A 20209-nucleotide genomic window follows, 5' to 3' on the forward strand; every position below is an offset into this window, starting at 1 on the left:
GGATGAGGGAGAAGATTGTTAAAAAAAAACACAAAAGGTATAGTGAGTGCTTTGTATAATTCTGTGAGATAAGTTTAAATAGGAAGTGGAATCATTAAGATCCTAAACATATATTCCACCTGCCATTTCTCAGTTCATTCAAATTGTTAATAAAACTGGAAAACTTATATTCACATATATTATTATATATTTGAATAACTAAACAGAACAAAAAAAAGTCTGAATATGTGATCTCTTTTTTTACCCCTGTATTGGACTCACTGAGGTCTGAAATAGGCAATTACAATATTTCTTGTCCAGTATTTGGAAGAACAGTCACACACAAATAGAAACAACATAGAAGGCAAATTTGTCCAGGCTTCCCCAGAGAAAGGAGCAGAATTCCTATTCATGTGCAGTGCTTCCTTGTACAGAGCATTAGTTTTTTCCATGCAGTGTGAATGTGATCCATTACAGAGCTTTTATTGCCACTTTAATAAATCTTTTCAGTGGGAACATGGATATTTTAGGAGGTCAAATTATAATATTCTGCAAATGATAGTGTATAAAATATTTTCTGATGAAAAAGTATTTAAATCAGAAAAGCTATAATTGTTTAGATAATCAGCTTTGACAATAAAAAAGCTCAACATTAATTATATTCTAGACTCCCAGGCAATAAAAGTGACATTTTCATTAGTTAATGGGGATTTTATGTTTTAATTTTCTTTGCTTTGAAAATATATTTTTATGTAGAGGACATACTTTATTTTATCATACTCACTAAATGTTATTTTTTGCCTGTAATATCATGAATGAAGAATATTTAGATATAGGTAATATAACTCAACCAAGGAGTTTAGAAGACTTATTTTCTTTCATAACATCAGGAAATAAAATAGAAAACTCAAAATAATTCTTTACAGATACACATACACACATAATTCACAGAAAGAACACTAGTTTTAATTTTGTTGGTCATACCCATTGTAAAAGAGTGCAGTTTAAAAAGTTAACTCAGATTATATATACATAATCTTTTTCTACTCTTAAAAGCAAAAGAAATGTATACACACACCGAAGAGTGGGCAAAAATAAGTGTACAGTTGTTCATACAGAAAAACACAAATTAATTAATAAATAATAGTGTAAGAATGAACTCCAATTTTCACATAATCACACACATACACACACATAACACACATATGTGAACCCCCTAATTTGGCTGACTTTCAGATTGAATCATATAAATCCTTACACTGTTTCTGCATCATCTACATCCAGCCTTTTGTTAATAACATTTCCCCTTTTGAATTTCACAGGACACTAGCAATATGGTTTTGTTCACACAGAGTTAGAAAGTCTTGTTTCAACTGCTGCTGAGATGGCTGATGGAAGTATGTTTTATTTTAGAGGAAAATGATTTATCAGAAATTACATACTGTGCTCTGAGCTCTGTAAGGGCAGGTGCATTATGTTATTTCCAGTTTGTCTCTCAGTTTTTAAATTTATTGTCTCATTTTATTAACACATTCTGAGTGTAATTTCCATGGACTCAGGGACTGTATTCCTCACTCATTCTTGTATTTTTCTAACCATGGGTGCCAAGATTTTATTCATCTGTTGATTCATTCAGCAAATATTTGAGAGCCTATGACCACCAGGTATATGGTATAGAGCAATGTACAGGACACACATGGTCTCATCCCCACTATATTCTAGAAAGTGCAAAGTCCATGGGTTTTTTTAATGAACCAGTAATCATTTCTCTTTATATGATTTAATAGCCAGTTGAGGAATGACATTATAATGTCCTTGCCATGGGTGAGGGAACTGAAGCATGGGCAAGTTTCAAAACTCACCTAAGGTTATAGCTGAAGATGATCACCAACCACTTGAGTCCAGGCACTAAATATATCCCGCTTAATGCTTTTTTGGTGGTTAAATTGATTTTCACCCCCTCATTGGTTTATTTGAGGCCTATATATGTAACCAGGTAGCATGGGGTTTCAGCCATTTGTCACCTTTATACATAACCCTAAGATTTGTGTTGAAGGAAACAGGTTTTTATTAATAAGGTTCCAAGTTGGGGTGGGCTGAAAATACTCCTGCTTTGAGCCCTTCTCTGCCACAAGTCCCAGAACCTCTCTTGCTCCCCAAAAGTTTACAAACCAAAACCACACCCATAAGTCCCCCATTTTCTTATTTGCCCTTTTAGAACTTAAGACAGCCATGCAACCAGATTTGCATCCTCTCTGGAATATGCGCTCACACGTTGCAGTCACTATCCCCTTGCAGTAGCTCTCTCTTTCAGGATCTGGGGTGTGCAGCTCTCAGTCTCCTGGACCCATGTGCCCTGTTGCACTGGATCATAGAGGCTGGAACCCACTGAGGCACTTGTCCCAATGTGGTACCCTGCCTACAGGAGCAAGCTTTCAACTGTGTGGAACCTAAGGCTCTGGTGGGCCTGGCGTTTGCCAGTCTCATGAGCACTGCTGTCCATGTAGGGAGGAAGAGCCAAAGACCCAGAGCATCCAAGTGTGCCTGGGGCCAAAGGTCCCAAGTCAGAGCACCACAAGCCAAGAGCCATGAGGGAGAGCCAAGAGTTAAGAGCCTACATCAAGTGTCAAAGCAAGAGAGCAAGCTTCTCCTTGTCTCCTGTTTAAATGTCACCTCTCCTAGAATTAATTCCATGTACTTCAGAAGCCAGTGGGAGCGTCCAGCTTTCCAACCAATGAGGGCTATTGCTGACCACATTTGGTTTTGCCCCATCTCTGGCTGAATAATGATCAAAGTCTCCTCCTATTGCTCCTCCTGGCTGGGAAGGTATGGGCTGCCTAGCTTCAGAGTTAAGCATACTGGCTGGTATACAGTTAATAACTGCCTTTGTTTTGTTTTTTTAAATATATTTTATTGATTATGTTATTACATTTGTCCCATTTCCCCCCCTTCACTCCCCTCCACCCTGCACACCCTCTCCCACCCACATTCCCCCTTTAGTTCAAGTCCATTTGTCATACATATAAGTTCTTCGATTTCTACATTTCCCATACTATTCTTACCCTCCCTCTGTCTATTTTCTACCTACCATCTATACTACTTAGTGTCTGTACCTTTCCCCCTCTCTCCTCCTCCTACTCCCCTGTTGATAACCCTCCATGTGATCTCTATTTCTGTGGTTCTGTTCCTGTTCTAGTTTGCTTAGTTTGTTTTTCTTTTATGTGGTTATTAATAATTGTGAGTTTGCTGTCATTTTACCGTAAATGTTTTTGATCTTCTTTTTCTTAGATAACTCCCTTTAACTTTTCGTCTAATAGGGGCTTGGTGATGATGAACTTCTTTAACTTGACCTTGTCTGAGAAGCACTTTATCTGCCTTTCCATTCTAAATGAAAGCTTTGCTGGATAGAGCAATCTTGGATGTAGGTGCTTGCCTTTCATGACTTGGAATACTTCTTTCCAGCCCCTTCTTACCTGTAAGATCTCTTTTGAGAAATCAGCTGACAGTCTGATGGGAACTCCTTTGTATGTTACTACCTCCTTTTCTCTTGCTGCTTTTAAGATTCTCTCCTTCTCTTTAAACTTGGATAATATAATTATGGTGTGCCTTGGTGTGTTCCTCCTTGGGTCCAAATTCTTTGGGACTCTCTGAGCTTCCTAGAATTCTTGGAAGTCTATTTCCTTTGCCAGATTGGGGGAGTTCTCCTTTATTATTTGTTCAAATAAGTTTTCCACTTGTTGCTCTTCCTCTTTTCCTTCTGATACCCCTATGATCTGGATGTTGGAATGTTTAAAGATGTCCAGGAGGTTCCTAAGCCTCTCCTCATTTTTTGGATTCTTCTTTCTTCATTTTTTTCTGATTGGATGTTTCTTTCTTCCTTCTGGTCCATACCAGTGATTTGAGTCCCAGTTTCCTTCTCATCATTATTGGTTCCCTGTAAATTTTCCTTATTTCATGTAGCATAGATTTCACTTTTTCATCTAATTTGCAACCAAATTCAACCAATTCTCTGAGTATCCCGATCACCAGTGTTTTGAACTGTGCATCTGATAGGTTGGCTATCTCTTCATCGCTTAGGTGTATTTTTTCTGGAGCTTTGATCTGTTCTTTCATTTTGGACCATTTTTTTTGTCTTGATGCACCTGTTATGTAGTGAGGGGCTGACACTTAGGTATTCATGTGGGCGGGTCAACCCAGTTGCTGGGTTGTAGGGGAGGAGTCTGAGAGGGAACAATGGTACTTGCTCCTCTCTCTGCCAGATTTCAGTCACTTCTCCCACTTCCCACAAGCAAATGGGGCCTTTCTGGTGCTGATTCCCATGTTGGTTGGCCTGTGTACATTCTAGGACCCTGTGGGTCTTTCCATAGAACTCTCTTGTGAGACTGGGAGTTTCTCCTGGCACCTCAACCCCCACAGGTGTTTTCCATCAGTGGTTTGAGGCTTTATTTCTCCATGCTGGTGCCCTGGGTTGTGTGGTTTGTCCCACTACCCAGTTTTGCCTGGTTTATCTGAGTGTGAATGTAGGGCTGTCTGGTCCACCAGCTGCCTTGTGCACTGTGCCCTGTTCCACAACCCACCACCTCACTGGGTGCACCAACTGCTGCTTTTCCAGGAGTTCTCTCCACCCCGGCTGCTCAACCCACCCCTCCTACCAGTCTGGATGAATGTGTCTTCTTTAACTGCTTGGTTGACGGACTTCCATATAGTTCAATTTTCTGTCAATTCTGGTTGTTTTTTGTTTTTAAATTGTTGTTGTCCTTCTTTTGGTTGTGTGATGAGGCACAGTGTGTTTACCTAGGCCTCCTTCTTTTCAGGAAGTCCCATAACTGCCTTTGTTATGCATTGTGCCTTAAGCACTGTGCCTTCTACTCTATCAGCTTTTACCTGCCTTGGAGAATGTAGAGTGTTTTAAATTCGCAGGCTCAGCAGTTTTCTCTGCCTCTGTCTTTACTTGGCAGGAGGGGGAGCAGTCTCATGCCAGATTTAGAGTTTTCCTGCCCAAATTGGGATCCCTTGCTTTCTAGTGATCTTTGTGCCAACCTATTCCATTACATGTATGCATTTAAACTCAGGGTTTATAGATATTTAATGTAAACTTATGAAATGTAATCCAGAAAGAGGTAGCTTTTTTGGACAGCAATGGTGCTGACAGACAGACAAAGGAGCATCAGAAAAGCACCCTTTGGTCAAGTTACTCAGTTGCCTTAGTGACTTAAGCAAACTAGCTCATATTTATAAAACAGGTGTTCGATCAGAGGGTTTCTAAAGTCTTTCCCAACTCCATAGAACTGTATATTTAATTGCATTAAATGGTTAAAAACATACATTTAATAAGATACAATTGTACTTATTTTAGTGGAATCTGGGAATGTAGACGTTCTGCATTAGAGGATTTCTGGATAGCTGAATTTCTCCTCAGCAGTGATTAATACTTTATTATTGACAACAACCTTAGATAATCTAAGCTTGCTTTGTTTTGTTAGTGCTGTTATTGTTTTCATATTTTGACGTATTTCTCCATATTAGGCAATTGCTTTTCACAATTATTTTTCTAATAACTCTTCTATCTTTATAATTTTCATCTCTCTTAATTTTGACTTATGATGATAAAGGATAACCTTATTTCTTAAATTCTACCTTTGCAACAAGGATTAGACAACATTCTGACTTAAAATTTATAGAACTCCTCTGTGGAAAAGAATGGATGGATGACTATGAATCTCCTTTGTGCCACATAGGTTACTTAATTTCCACATTTTAGGATATAGTACTTCAACTTATTGGAATCTGTATTGGAAACTGGTTTATAGAACACTTTTAACAAATGTTTGTTTGCTCTGTGGATTTGCCTCTTAAAACTTAAAAATAAAAAGGGTAAAAAAGAAATTTTGCAACTGTAAGACTGTAGAATGCTGCTACTATTGTATAGAAGCTACATAAAAACCTCATATATATTTATCTTTTCCTATTATAAGGCACTCAATGCCATGGAACTATTCTACATGAGAAGAAAATATTGCTTACCTCATATTAGTGTGTCACTGAATACAAGTGTAATTTTAAATTCTGAGGTATATCATATTGATTATTTGTTTGTTTCATAAAATAAAGAGGGCTTATAAAACCCAAAACTGAATAGAAGCTGTTGAAATACCTACTTCACATATAAATCAAATTTAGAAAAGATGATGATGATGATGATGTGTATGTGTGAGAATGATTATGAAACACAATGATGGATTTAAATAAAGTTCAAATGTAGGTGTTTTTGTGTATGTATTCACCACTGTTCCTACTGCTATTCATTACATGTGTATCTTTATAAATCCTGTATTTTTCAGGTTCCATCATATTAAAGTTGTTAAGAAAATTAAATTCATTTTATATATAGATTTGAAAGAAACACAATAGCACCATAATTTCAAAATCCATCATGATAGTGTTTCATGAACATAAACAGAATTTCTGTACTTATGTGCTTCTAAGGGAGGTATTTAACTGAATATAACAATACAGGAGAGAAACAAAATTTTGTCTTGACCAACCACTGTTAAAATATGAAAACATAATATTTCATAGCCTTTGCTTTTCTGTTGTTGTGACTAATTATAGGTTTTATTGACCATAAAACTATGTAACTCTTAAGAGCTAAGCATATGACTTTTGGGACAATTCTTTTCATTTGATCATTTAAACAGTTTACATGATCTCACCTCTTCTCAGAAATATTTTTAGAATAATAGGAAAAGTGAAGATTTTTTTCCAGCATACACTTGCTGTATGTGTATATTGATTTAATTACATATAACTGTATAAAATTATTTTTATTTATTCATCTGCTTTTTAAGATATCTTAATATTACAATAGGCATAGCATTAATTATTCATATTTAGTTTTCCAAGCACATTGAAATCTTTCATTTTATGTGTAAATATATAATAAGCAATCATAAGCATATGCATATAATAATATATATACAATTATAATAATTTTTTATATCATAGCACATTGAAAATACACTCCATTTTGTAACCAAATGCAGGCCCAGCTGCTTGCTACCACTAAAGACAATACTTGAGAGGCAGGTGCTAATGTAAAGTGTTTTATTTTCAGGTGCCAGTTACCTAGATGATAGAGACCTATTCTGTCAAAGACTTTCTTCTAGGAAGATGAGGACTCACATCTCAAAGCCCATCTCAACCTGTAAGTGGAGGCAGAGTTTTTTATAAGGAGGGAGAGGGAAACAGAACAAAGAGATCAACAAAGGGGATGGAGAAGTTCTCTACATGCAGATGAGCACAGTCCATTCTGATAAGGCAAGTGATGGTCTGGTATGCTTCACCCTGGTTTAATCATGCTGGATTCACATCATCCTGACTCCACAATTGAAGGTCAGGAAATCTCCTGTAGCTGGGATGCCTGAAGGTCAGATTCTGTATATTTTGAAGTTAGTCCCTAGGATTCTTATACAAACATGCTGTTTATCTTTAAGCTACGTATTAGTCAGAGTCAGTACTTAGAAAAACAGTGTCAAAATAATAATGATGTGGGTTACAATTTCCCACCATGAAAATTTTCTACTGTTACTGATACCCACTGTCAATTTTTCTTCCATATCTGTGGAAGTTAGACAGTTGTACTAAAATGTTTCAGAAAACTAGAAAAGTTCAGGATTTAGTCTAGTTCATAGGTGAAAAATAAAATTATACTGACAATTCAGTGAATTACAGTCTAATTTCCATAATTGTATAGATTTTATTGAAAGATAATTTTCCCCTCTATCACCCTACAGTCAAAACTTCTTTGCTGGAATGTTACAACAAATCTGTAGATTGAGCTTTAATTAGTCTAACAGGGCAAAGAAGCCAAGCCACACAGTTGCCTTCAGGCTTTGCCTACAATGCCTATATGTGTGGGTAATTCCTCAAGATTTTTTAAAGTATAATCTACTGACTATGCTATTACAGTAGTTCAATTTTTCTTCCCTTTATCCTCCTCTGCCCTGCATTCCTTCTGCTTCTAGAACTCCCCCACCCCTTAGTTCATGTCCATAGGTTATACGTATAAGTTATTTGTCTTCTCCACTTCCTATGCTATTCTTAACCTCACTCTGTATATTTTTTACCTAACATTTATGCTTTTTATTCCCTGTACCTTTTCCATATTCTCCTCCCACCCCTTCATGCTGATAATATTCCACGTGATCTCCATTTCTGTGATTCTGTTCCTGTTCTAATTATTTGCATAGTTTGTTTTTGTTTTTTAGGTTCAGTTGTTGATTGTTGTGTTAGTTGTCATTTTACTGCTTACAATTTTGATCTTCTTTTTCTTAGATAAGTCTCTTTAACACAATATAGTAAGGGCTTGCTGATGATGAACTCCCTTAAATTTACCTTCTCTGGGAAGCACTTTATCTGCCCTTCCATTCTAAATGATAGCTTTGCTGAAAAGAGTAATTCAGGTTGTACATCCTTTCTTTTCAGGACTTTGAGTACTTCTTCCCAACCCCTGTTTGCCTGCAAGGTTCCTTTCGAGAAATCAGCTGATAGTGTTATGGGAAGGAACTCTTTTGTAGGTAACTCTCTCATTTTCTCTTGCTGCTTTTAAGATTCTCTCTTTATCTTTAATCTTGGGTTATTTAATTATGATGTGTCTTGGTGTGTTCCTTTTTGGGTTCATCTTCTTTGGGACTCTCTGAGCTACCTGGACCTGTATGTCTATTTCCTTCACCAGATTAAGGATGTTTTTCTTCATGCTTTTAATTGCTTGCTCTTTTACTTCTCCTTCTGGTACCCCTGTGATGCTGGAATGTTTAAAGTTGTCCTAGAGGTTCCTAAGCATCTCCTCATTTTTTGGAATTCTTGTTTCCAGTTGAATGTTTATTTTTTCCTTCTCTTCCAAATTGTTAACTTGAGTACTGATTTCCTTCCCTTCACTGTTGGTTCCCTGTATATTTTTTCTTTATTTCACTTTGCAAAGCCTTTACTTCTTCCTTGATTTTGTGACAGTATACAATAATTTCTGTGAGCATCTTGATCACCAGTGTTTTGGACTCTGTAGCTGATAGGTTGGCTATCTCCTTGTCCCTTAGTTCTTTTCTGGAGTTTTGATCTGTTCTTTCATTTGAGCCATATTTCTTTGTCTCAGTGCATGTGTTACATTGTTAGGGGCAGAGCCTTAGATATTCACCAGGGCAGGGCAACACACTTTGATGCCTTATGACATCATATGTGAGGGAGGGTTCAGAGAGGGCACAATGCCACTTGCTTGGCTTCCAATCCACTTTCAGTCACTCCCCTCTGCTTTTCACAAGTGAATTGAGCCCTTTGAGGTGTGTCCCTGGTGCTGATTCCCAGGTGGGTGGGTTTATATAGATTCTATGACCCTGTGGGCCCCTCCAATTCACTCTCCTGTGAGACTGATAGTTTCTCCCTCTGCTGCAACCCCCACAGATTTTTACAGCCAGAGGATTTTCAGTTCTTATATGCAAATTTCTGAATGGAGAATGATGCCTTTGGATTAGATTTTTAAACACTGTATTTATAACAAGTACTCCAATTCTCCTCATTGTGAAAAGGAGAAAATACAGCTGACCCTTGTGCACCCTGGGTTTGACTTCATGGGTACATTTACATGTGGATTTTTAGGTAAATACCTATATTGTTTTCCATCCATGGTTGGGAGTCTGCTGGCACAGAGGGCCAGCTGTATGCATTGATCTATACCATTTTAAACAGGAACTTGAGCATCTTTGGATTTAGGTACCCAAGGTGGCCCTAGAATCAATTGTCTTTAGATACCAAGAACCAACTAAGTTTTCAGTGAGTCAAAAAATTTACACAGATTTTTGACTGCAGGAAGGTCAGTGACCCTAACATCCATGTTGTTCGAGGTTCTACTGTACCTACACCCTCAGCTTTTCTTCAGTCAATTCCTTTGACAAAGAGTTACTTCAAATTAAGTATGTATCATGGTCCCTAGTCTTTAGAGACTATTTAGTCTCAGAAAGCCCCTTTCTTGGTTATCACAGAATGCAAATTGAGTAATCAATTTGCATAGCAAACACACATATTTATATTGAGATTTTTACTTTCCTTATTCACTGAAATAATCTTTCAGAGAAAATATCCAAATATGAAATCTGTCACATATGATATATACATCTGGAAATAGCTTATACATAAAAGTATCGTGATATTTAGGGCCTAAATTTTATGTCTTTTCTTTTTCTAAATTTAGTAATTATTCTCTGGAAAGCCAAATAGTTTTGAAATGCTCTTGGGGAAAAAACTATAATTTTCTGCAGAAAAATAAATATATTAACATTTAACCAAAAATATTTTGTCTCATTTTTCTTCCTTACTGAAGCTTAAATTTTTACCTTTCTTTTTAAGAGTACAGGAATAAAATGAAAGATGCCAGCTAAATAAGTCACTTGCATCATTCTATTCACTACTTGTTTTCAAATGCATATCTATTCAAAACTTCATCTTAAAAATGCTGTTTAAAGTTTGAGAAGAATAGAACTAGGAGAGAAGAAAGCATTAAACACAGTGATTCTTGGATTGAAGTCTGTCTCCAAACACTTAGATTGATATTACTGCATTTTCTGACACTAGGAAACTTAGTTGAAGCCTCTCTATTCAACTGTTCTTCCCATAGTGGACACTCACCCCAAAGAGCACCCTTCCTGATTACCCTTTTTAAGTGCATCTATAAATCAACATTATGAGAAATGTCTTCATTGTAGATAGAAAAGCGGTGTGTGGATGGTAAACAGTTATTTGAGGCCTTTCCATTGACCTCAAACCTTTCTTATAAAGCTACCAAGGAAAGTAGTGTCTTTATTCAGTGCCTTAAGTGCAAAATTATTGATTTACTTACATGACTTTTGTAAAGAGCAACACACTCCTCAGATATATTTGCTTTTCCAATCTGCCCTATTTGATGTTTGTTGATAGATTAGGTTTTTATTAAAATTTAGAAATGTCTGTCCCTTTACCTTCCCATTGAAATTTTGGAGGCTTGTTGTAAACACATTACATCAAAGCCTGGGAAGTTCTTTGTTAAAAATATAAAATCAATTTTATTAAAATTGAATTCTGCAAACAAAATGCAAGAGTAATTGATCAAATTAATGGGGTTGTTGGAAGCTTTCTTCTTTAACCCCAAGATGTGTTGTTGTCTAGATTTTCAAATCAGCTTATTAAAATCCAGAAAAACTGTTGCACATTAGGAGGTCATTATCTGTTATCTGCTTGGCCACATAAGAATAAGAAAGTCATATTTGATCTGTACTATTCAGAGTAACATTTTAAATTATCAATAATGGTAAAAAATCAACAAAATACACTAATTTACTATTTCATGACTGGGTCCACTCAGCACAAAGCAAGTACCAGTTTTGGTAATGTCTTAAACATTTAGCTAGACTAATTCATCATAATGGATATTAGAATTAATAAAATTGACTTTTGTCATACATAAACTTTTTAAAAGATATCTTCTTTATTTTGTTTTATGTTTATTAGTGTTCAGAATTTTTGTAATCAATTTCTAATTTATTAATGAAAACTGAATTTACATTTGTTAGCCTTAGAGCCAGAAGTGCTAGATCAGGAAAAATATTTCAAAATTAATACCATTATGCCACCTCAAGAAAGGGACAATTACACTGTTAGAACAGTCAAATGAGGTTTACAAGATTCAATATCATTTTGATATTTAATTTGATTTGATGAGATGTCATAAATACATTAAATATGTTATATTAAATGTATTATATATAAAACTAATGGATATAGTCAGATATGTGAACATACATATCAATAAACATGGTCAGATGCCAATAATTCTAACTAAGATACAGGCATAAATAAAGCAGTGGATCCCAAGAAATAAAGGAAATGCAAAAAAGGCAAATTCTCCTGGCACATTAAGAGGTATTTGATTACAATAAATACATTTTAAGATACTATCATAATGAATTTGTTATAAGATATACTCTGATATGGAAAACTTTCTAGTGAAGTGTGCCAACTGATCAGTACAAACTTTTGAGAATATTCTTTCAGCTTCTTAAAGAACTCTAGAAAAATCTGAGCCTTTCTCATTGTTTTGCCAGTATTTAAAACCCCTTGTTGTTATGACTATCATGTAATATAATATATTCTGATCTAGAATTCAAACTTGTATGCTCATGTTCTTGAAATATAATCAGATAGTAGTAAGTTCTACTATTGAAGCAGTTGATAAATTTAAATTCAGTTATTGAAATTTGGCTAATATCTCACTCATTTATCTCAATTCTTTAAAATATGTTTACAATTAATATTTCTCAAACATTGTACTTTGTCTTTATTCTTCTACATACACACATGCCATACAGGGAAAGGAAATACATATTCACATAAAAAGTGACAAAGAGTAACTTATTTTCTATTGATCTATGGTGAAGTATATAAAATACCCTGTTCTCACTGCTTTTTTCTTATGTACTTATCTCTAGTCTCCGTGACTTTTCACTTTTCTAAAATTGTTCATGTCTCTAAAGATATGTTACATTGGAAGGGAGTTAGTGATCTTACATTAATGTTCACTATTAAGATTTGAATAAGGTTATAAATGTCAATACTAATTTTTTAAAAGATTTTACTTATATTTAGAGAGAAGGGAAGGAAGGGATAAAGAGAAGGAGAGAAGCGTGTATGAGCAAGAGATACATTGATCAGTTGCCTCTGGCATACTCCTAACTGGGGACCTGGCCTGCAACCCAGGCATATGCCCTGACTGGGAATCAAACCAGTGACCTTTTGGTTCACAGGTCAGCACTCAATCCACTGAGCCACACCAGCCAGGGCTAAATGTTAGCATTCTTAATAATAATTATATCAGCAACAATTTTGCTATAAAATAGACTCCATGTACTTTTTTGATTGATCAGATGACCTTAATTGTTACTATATAAATTTAAGACTTGCATTATAAAGAATACATTTTCTTAGGCAAACAAGTGGAATTAAAAACTGCTCACTAAAGAAGCAGTCACATAACTTGTAGATTTTTTTGACTGAGAATATTTATTCTGAGCATTCTACATTTTCTATTACAATGTGCAGTTCTAAGTTTACATCTGCCTCTTTTTCATAAATATTAGAAAAGTCTATGTTCTAAAATTCCTCATTTTATCATGCAAATTCAATTTTGTACCTTGATGATTGAAGAGTGCCATAAATTTCCTATAAAATTGGACATTACTTCTACTTTGAATGCTGGCAGACACATTTCATTTTATACTGCAAAACATTTATTTCATTTTATATGGAAGAGGCATCCAATACAATAATGAGCCAGATTATTATATCTGCAGGCATTTTAGAGATGGTAGCTTAGGTGGCATTAGGTACCAAAGTCTCCCTTTGAACTTGTCCAAGCTCAGTAAATGTTATGAAATTGGTGAGGTTTTATGTGATGCTCCAAATCACAAATTATTATTAACTGATGTCCACAGTTTATTCAGATTTCCTTAGTTTTTAAAAAAGATTTTATTTACTTATTTTTAGAGAAGGAAGGGAGGGAGAAAGAGAAAGAGAAAGAGAGAAACATCAATGTGCAGTTGCTGGGGACCGTGGCCTGCAACTCAGGCATATGCCCTGACTGGGAATCAAACCTGTGATGTTTTGGTTCACAGCCCACACTCAATCCACTGACCTACACCAGCCAGGGCTCCAAATCACATTTTTGTAGTTTTTCTCACTATTGTATGTTCTTTCTTCTCAGAGATTTGTTGGTGTAAATCCACTTAATGAATAAAACACAAGTATTGATAAACTCATTTATATAGAAGAGCATATGTTTAATATTTACATTACAAAGTGAAACTACAGGAAACTACAAAACACCAATACTACTTAATTCAAAAGATAGCATACTCTTAATAGAGTATATATTTTACTGTAATTGGGTTGTTGAATGAGTACTGAAGATGTGACATTGCTTTTAAGATTGCTGTGTCATTAGGAATTACAAGATAAAGGCAAACGTCTTAGTGGGAGGTATAAAATCATCTAAAGTTTGTAGTCATTGCTTGTGACAATCACTCAGAGAAGAAATTAGTTATTTATGTGAGTGTAACCTTTCTTGTTTATTAATTACATTCAATAAATTGTAAGGGTCCATTTTATTCTTTTACATGTGGTTGTCCAGTTTTCTCAATACCATATATTGAAAACACTGTCTTTGCCTCATTGTATATTCTTGCCTCCTTTGTAGTAAATTAATTGGTCATATATGTGAGGGTTTGTTTCTGGGCTCTCTATTCTGTTCCATTGATTATGTGTCTGTTTTTATGCCAATACCATGCTTTCAACTATTATAATTTTGTAGCATAGTTTGAAATAGGGAGCATAGTACCTTTAGGTTTCCTCTTTTTCCTCAAGATTGTTTTCACTATTTGAGGTCTTTCTGGTTCTATGCACATTTTAGGATTATTTGTTCTAGTTATGTGAAAAACACCATTGCAATTTTGATAGTGATTGAATTGAATTTGTAAATTGCTTTCAGTAGCATGGACAGCTTAAGAAAATTAATTGTTATGCATGAGCATGATATCTTTTTTGTGTATTATCCTCAAATTCCTTTCATCAATGTCATAGTTTATAGAATGCATATCTTTCAGCTGTTTGTTTAAATATATTTCTAGGTATTTTATTCTATTTGATGAAACTGTAAATAGGATTTTTAAAAAATTTTTCAGATAGTTTAACATGAATGTTTTGAAACACATATTTCTATACATTAATTTTATATCCTGCAATATTTTATTTAAAAAAATAAATTGAATTTATTGGTTGACATTAGTTAATAAAATTATATAGGTTTCAGGAATACAATTGTATAATACATTATTCATATTGCATTGTATGTTTACCACCCTAAGTCAAGTATCCTTCTATCACCATTTATCCCTCCATCACCTTATTCTACCAATTCCCTCCCCACTTTCCTCTGGTAATCAACATACTGTTGTCTGTGTCCATTAGTTATTTTTCATTCTTTGCTTAATCCCTTCACTTTTCTCATCTAGTCCCCAACCCCCTCTCCTCTGACAGCTGTCAGTCTGTTCTCTGTATACATGAGCCTGTCTGCACTTTATTTATTTTGTACATTAGATCCCACTCATAATTGAAATCATATAATATTTTTCTTTCTCTGACTACATTATTTCACTTAGCACAATACTCCAGAACCATCCATGTTGTTACAAAAAGGTAAGATTTCATTCTTTTTCACAACTGAGTAGTAGTCCATTGTGTAAATTTATAACTTTTAAGTTCATTTATTAATTCTACTAGTTTTGGTGGAATCTTTAGGGCTCTCTCTAAGTATCATAAGTATCAAGTCATCTGCAAACAATGACAGTTTTACTCTTCCTATTTGGAGTGACTATTACTACTTTATCTTACCTAATTGCTGTAGTTAGTACTTCTAATACTATGTTAAATGAAAGTGGCGAGAGTGGGCATCCTTGTCTTGTTCTTGATTTTAGAGGACAAGTGTTCAACTTTTTACCATTGTGTATAATGTGAGTTGTGGGTTTGCCATTTATGCCCTATGTAGACATGCGTTCCTCTATACTGAATTATTTGAGAGTTTTTATCATATAGAGGTGTTGAATTAATTGAATGCCTTTCCTGCATCCATTGGCATGATCATATGATTTTTATACTTTATCTTTTTAATGTGGTGGATCATGTTGATTGATTTGAAGATGTTGAACCATGCTTGCATCTCTGGAATAAATTTTAGTTAGCCATAATATATGATCCTTTTAATGTGCTATTGAATTATTTGCTAATATTTTGTTAAGAATTTTTACAACTATATTCTTCATGGGTACTGGCCTATAATTTTCAATTTTTGTGATGTATTTGTCTGGTTTTGGTATCAGGGTAATACTGGTCTCATGAAATATGTTTGAAAGTGTTCCTTCTCCTTCAATATTTTGGAATGATTTGAGGATAAGTATTAAATCTTCTTTGAGTTTCTGGTTCTAGACTCTTTTTTGTTGGGAGATTTTTCATTACTGATTTCATTGCTTTCTCATAATTAGTCTATTCAGATTCTCTGTTTCTCCATGATTCATTCTTAGAAGATTGTATATCTAGGACTTGATCCATTCATTCTAGGTTGTCCAGTTTGTTGGTATATGATTGTCTATAGTAGTTTCTAAGATCTTCTGCATTTGTGTGGTATCAGTGTACCTCCTCCTCTGAGTTATTGAAAGAACTAAATATAAGTAATAGATAAACAGATTAGAGACACAGGGTGGGGGTTGTTGTTATATTTTGCCCTTGATCTGAAGAGCCTAGGATTTCACTTCAGAGATAGAAAAGGCTCAAAGCTAAAAGCAGATGGAAATGCTAACTAAACATGTTTATGGGCTCTGAAAAACAAAACAATAGAATGTGTCTTTTAATTCAGATTATCCACTTTTGTGCCTGTCTGTTTTTTTTTCTTTGTATTTGAGGTGTTTTTTTTTTTAATAACCTAGACTTGGCTTAAATTTACACTGAGAAGTAAATAATGTGTGTGTTAGAATATTGCAAAGAAAGTCACCTCTCTCTACCTGAAGCCACTGTAGCAATGGGAAACAGCAAGAAACTAATGGGCCCCTAACAATGAAAAAATAGGGACAGAACCAGTGTTATTCATCCCACCACATGCTTCTAACCAGAATACTATTTTGTCAATGATTATATTGAGAGATGTCAATTTTATTTACATTAATAAAATCATGTAAGGTCTCTTTGCTTACCATTGGTAGATAAATCATGGGGTGATTTTCCTAAAGCCACTAAAATTCCATACATAGGCTTATTTTACTGGACTATTGCTGCTACGAATTTCTTCTATCCAACTATTGCCGCTGCAGCTCCTTTTACTTTATTAATATAGTGACTACTCTGAATAACACTGCCTTATAAATATATAACATGTGATTACCAGGTGCTTTCAGATATGCTGAAAGCTCTGTCTGCATTAATTCTACAGCTTAGCAACAGGTCCAAAGGAGGGTCTAGAACATCCAGCTGCAGCAGTTCCTGACCCTTCTAAAGTAACCTCATCCCTAAAGCATGTACTAACCTCAGTACGGGGCAGAATACTCGACTGTTTTAGTTCAGCCAAGCTTATGATAGTCTAAATCCCTCAGGTCTGGGAGTGCTGATGACTGGAAGAATGAAAAAGATGGTTAGCTGTTTAGCTATTTCTTGTGTAGTTTCAGATGCTTGGTTTATAGTTTGCATCTTTCATGGCACTTGCCGAAGGCCATACAGACTACACAATGTCATTCTGTATGATGACATTTTAACACTCAGTTTCCAAAAGCTCCAACCTTATAAGGAGTCATCTCAAGAGAGACCAATAATTATTTATGAAACTGTTTAACTAACATGTAACATAGCTTACCTTTTCCTTCTTGGGATGAACAAATACTTATTGTCCCATGACCAAGCAAATTTCCTATTTCCAGATGCAAGTTTATATATTTATTAGAATTCAGTTGCAAGGAACAAAAATCTAACTTCAATTAGTTTAAGTAAAAGACAGGGCTGAGGGCTCATGAAGTCAATGTTACTAGGAGCAGATAGGTCCAGGTATGTGGTGTAACCAAAATGGTTTGTCTCAGACTTAAATCTTTGCTTTTTTGTACACTCTGGTTTCATCCCTTCCATAGTTCACTGCTTAACTCTGTGAATACATGGAGGGTAGAGTGAGGGGGTAAGGCCATCAATAGCTCCTGGATCACACCTCCAACCTGGCTCTAGTCAAGTTTGGGCCCATGCTAAGTCTACAATAATTCCTAAAGATTATGGCAATTGGTGTCATGAATAGTCTAGTTTAGACACATATCCACAATTCTTTCTAAGCAAGGAAAGCTGTCAGGAAATGTCCTATGTTTGGAAAGAAAGTGGAGCAGTTTAATAATAACAGGAGGAATGGTTCGAGGGAGTGACAAAATGTAAATAAAGTTAAAAATGATACAAGTATGTTAAAATGCAAGGATGTCACTCAAACAGCCTGTGCTTTTTTTGGTGATTAGTAGATTATCTCTGTATCTTAAAAATGAGGCATGGCCATAATGATTACAGTGCTGGTTTTAACAGGTGCTGAATTTCATTATTTTGGGAACATTTACTTCAACTTACAAATATTACTAATGTTGGCAACATGAATTATGGTGGAAAATAAAGTGGGATGGGATAAAGATTAACAAAATCCTTTTCATTATTCAATTTCACAATGTAATTTTACATACTAGTTTTTTAAAATTTAAATTTGGGGTGAGAGATATTGATTGAAAGAATGCTTATTTTTCTCCCACATTCTCACCAAAATTCAGCTTTAATGTTCATCCAGTGAATGAGCTGTCCAATTTTCCCCAAAGAAACTGATTTTAGTATTGCACACCTGAAATAGGAGTGTGAGTTTTCTAGACTAAATTAAACATATGTTATTGTTTGCCACTGAAACTCTTCTGCCTGCCACTGATCTCATACAGGCACAATGGTTTGGCAGCCAAGGTTCACATAATCTACTTTTGATAAACACAGCCAATATTAAAATAAAACTAACTTTTCAAACATTTTTATTTTCTTTGTCCCTTTCCTTCATTATGAAATATGTGGCAGTGACCATTTGCATAGTTACTCTGATCTTGAGCTAATTCAATACTAGCCTTCAATCTTTAAGAGAACTAGTTTGTTTCTGGGTCATCTATATTTTCTGTTGTGGTCAGAAAGCTTAGCATCATATGGCATTCAACAGGGCTCTGTTGGGTGTGTGCTGTGTTTCAACAGTAAAGTCCCAAACCTGGGAGACTGGCTGAAACTCTGCCTAACATATGGTATCCCAGCTACCACTTTCTGCTCATATTTTCTGTTGCTTGGGTGAACTAGAGTGTTGGTAAAAGATAAAAAAAAATATATCAGGATTAGGTCTCCTAATCTGCATTCTTTTTTTGTCTTGAATCAAGTTCTGGATGCCCCATTGCCTCTCAGACAAAACAGATTCATTTTAACATGTTTGTCCAGTTTCCCAGACCCAACCCAACCCCAGACAGAGTAAGTATGTTTTGGGCTCATCATCTGCAGAAGTTGGTCTACTATGACAAGTACATAGGTATTTTTAAAAAATTGAAATAGAATAACAATAATATAGCATAATACTATGTTATTTTCAGAAAGTATATTGTTAGTAACAAAGAAGAAAAAATTCTTAAGATGTTAAAAAAAGTGAAAAGTTGTATAGCAATACAGGTTTACAATTTAATCTCCAACTTATTTTTAAAATATTAAACTTAAAAAGTTATGTTATACTCATATATGAACTTTTTTATTTATGAAAATTAAAAATGTCTTATACCTTTCATTATTAATGCACAGTATACCACTTCCCTTTATTTGCCAGAGTAGTACCTATTGTCAAGAAGAGTTAAACTAATACCATATTGTTCTTAGATATATGTTTCTTTTTTGGCTACCTTTCAGGATAGAACAATTCAATGTGGTAAGACAAACTAAAAACACCCCTCCCCCCCAAAAAAAAAAACACATTGCAGGCAATGAAATCCTAGGGGAAATTCTTTAGCCTGAGGAACTATTGCAGAATAAAAAGATAGAAATATGAGAATCCATGCTTTTTTAAAAAGATTTTATTCATTTATTTTTAGACACAGGGAAGGGAGGGAGAAAGAGCAATAAAGAAACATCAGTGTGTGGTTGCCCCTCACATACCCTCTACTGGAGATCCCCATTTTATGTGCCTTGACTAGGAATTGAACTGGAGACCCTTTGGTTCGCAGGCTGTCACTCAGTCCACTGAGCCACACCAACCAGGCCTGAGAACACATACTTTCTTCTGAGGGGGAAATACCCACTCAATCATTCTTATAAAATAGTTCTCACTGTTTCTGATGGGTTAGGTGTAAATGTGTTAGCAGGTGGGGAGAGATTAGGGAGAGCTTAAGTATGTTTACTGGTTTTCTTTTCAGGTGCACTTAAATAAAGTTGTGAAACAGTATCCTAATGCAGGGAGATATTTACTTTTGAGTACTTAAAAGGTGGTTCTACTTTGGAACTCGAGTAATTATTTGTTCATTCACTCTACTGTGCACTTTAAACATCACACCTCTTTCAGTCCTCACTAAGCCATTAGATGCAGGTTTTA

Source organism: Phyllostomus hastatus, unplaced genomic scaffold, assembly GCF_019186645.2.
Source record: "Phyllostomus hastatus isolate PE091 unplaced genomic scaffold, TTU_PhHast_1.1 phas_contig_65, whole genome shotgun sequence".
NCBI lineage: Eukaryota > Metazoa > Chordata > Mammalia > Chiroptera > Phyllostomidae > Phyllostomus > Phyllostomus hastatus.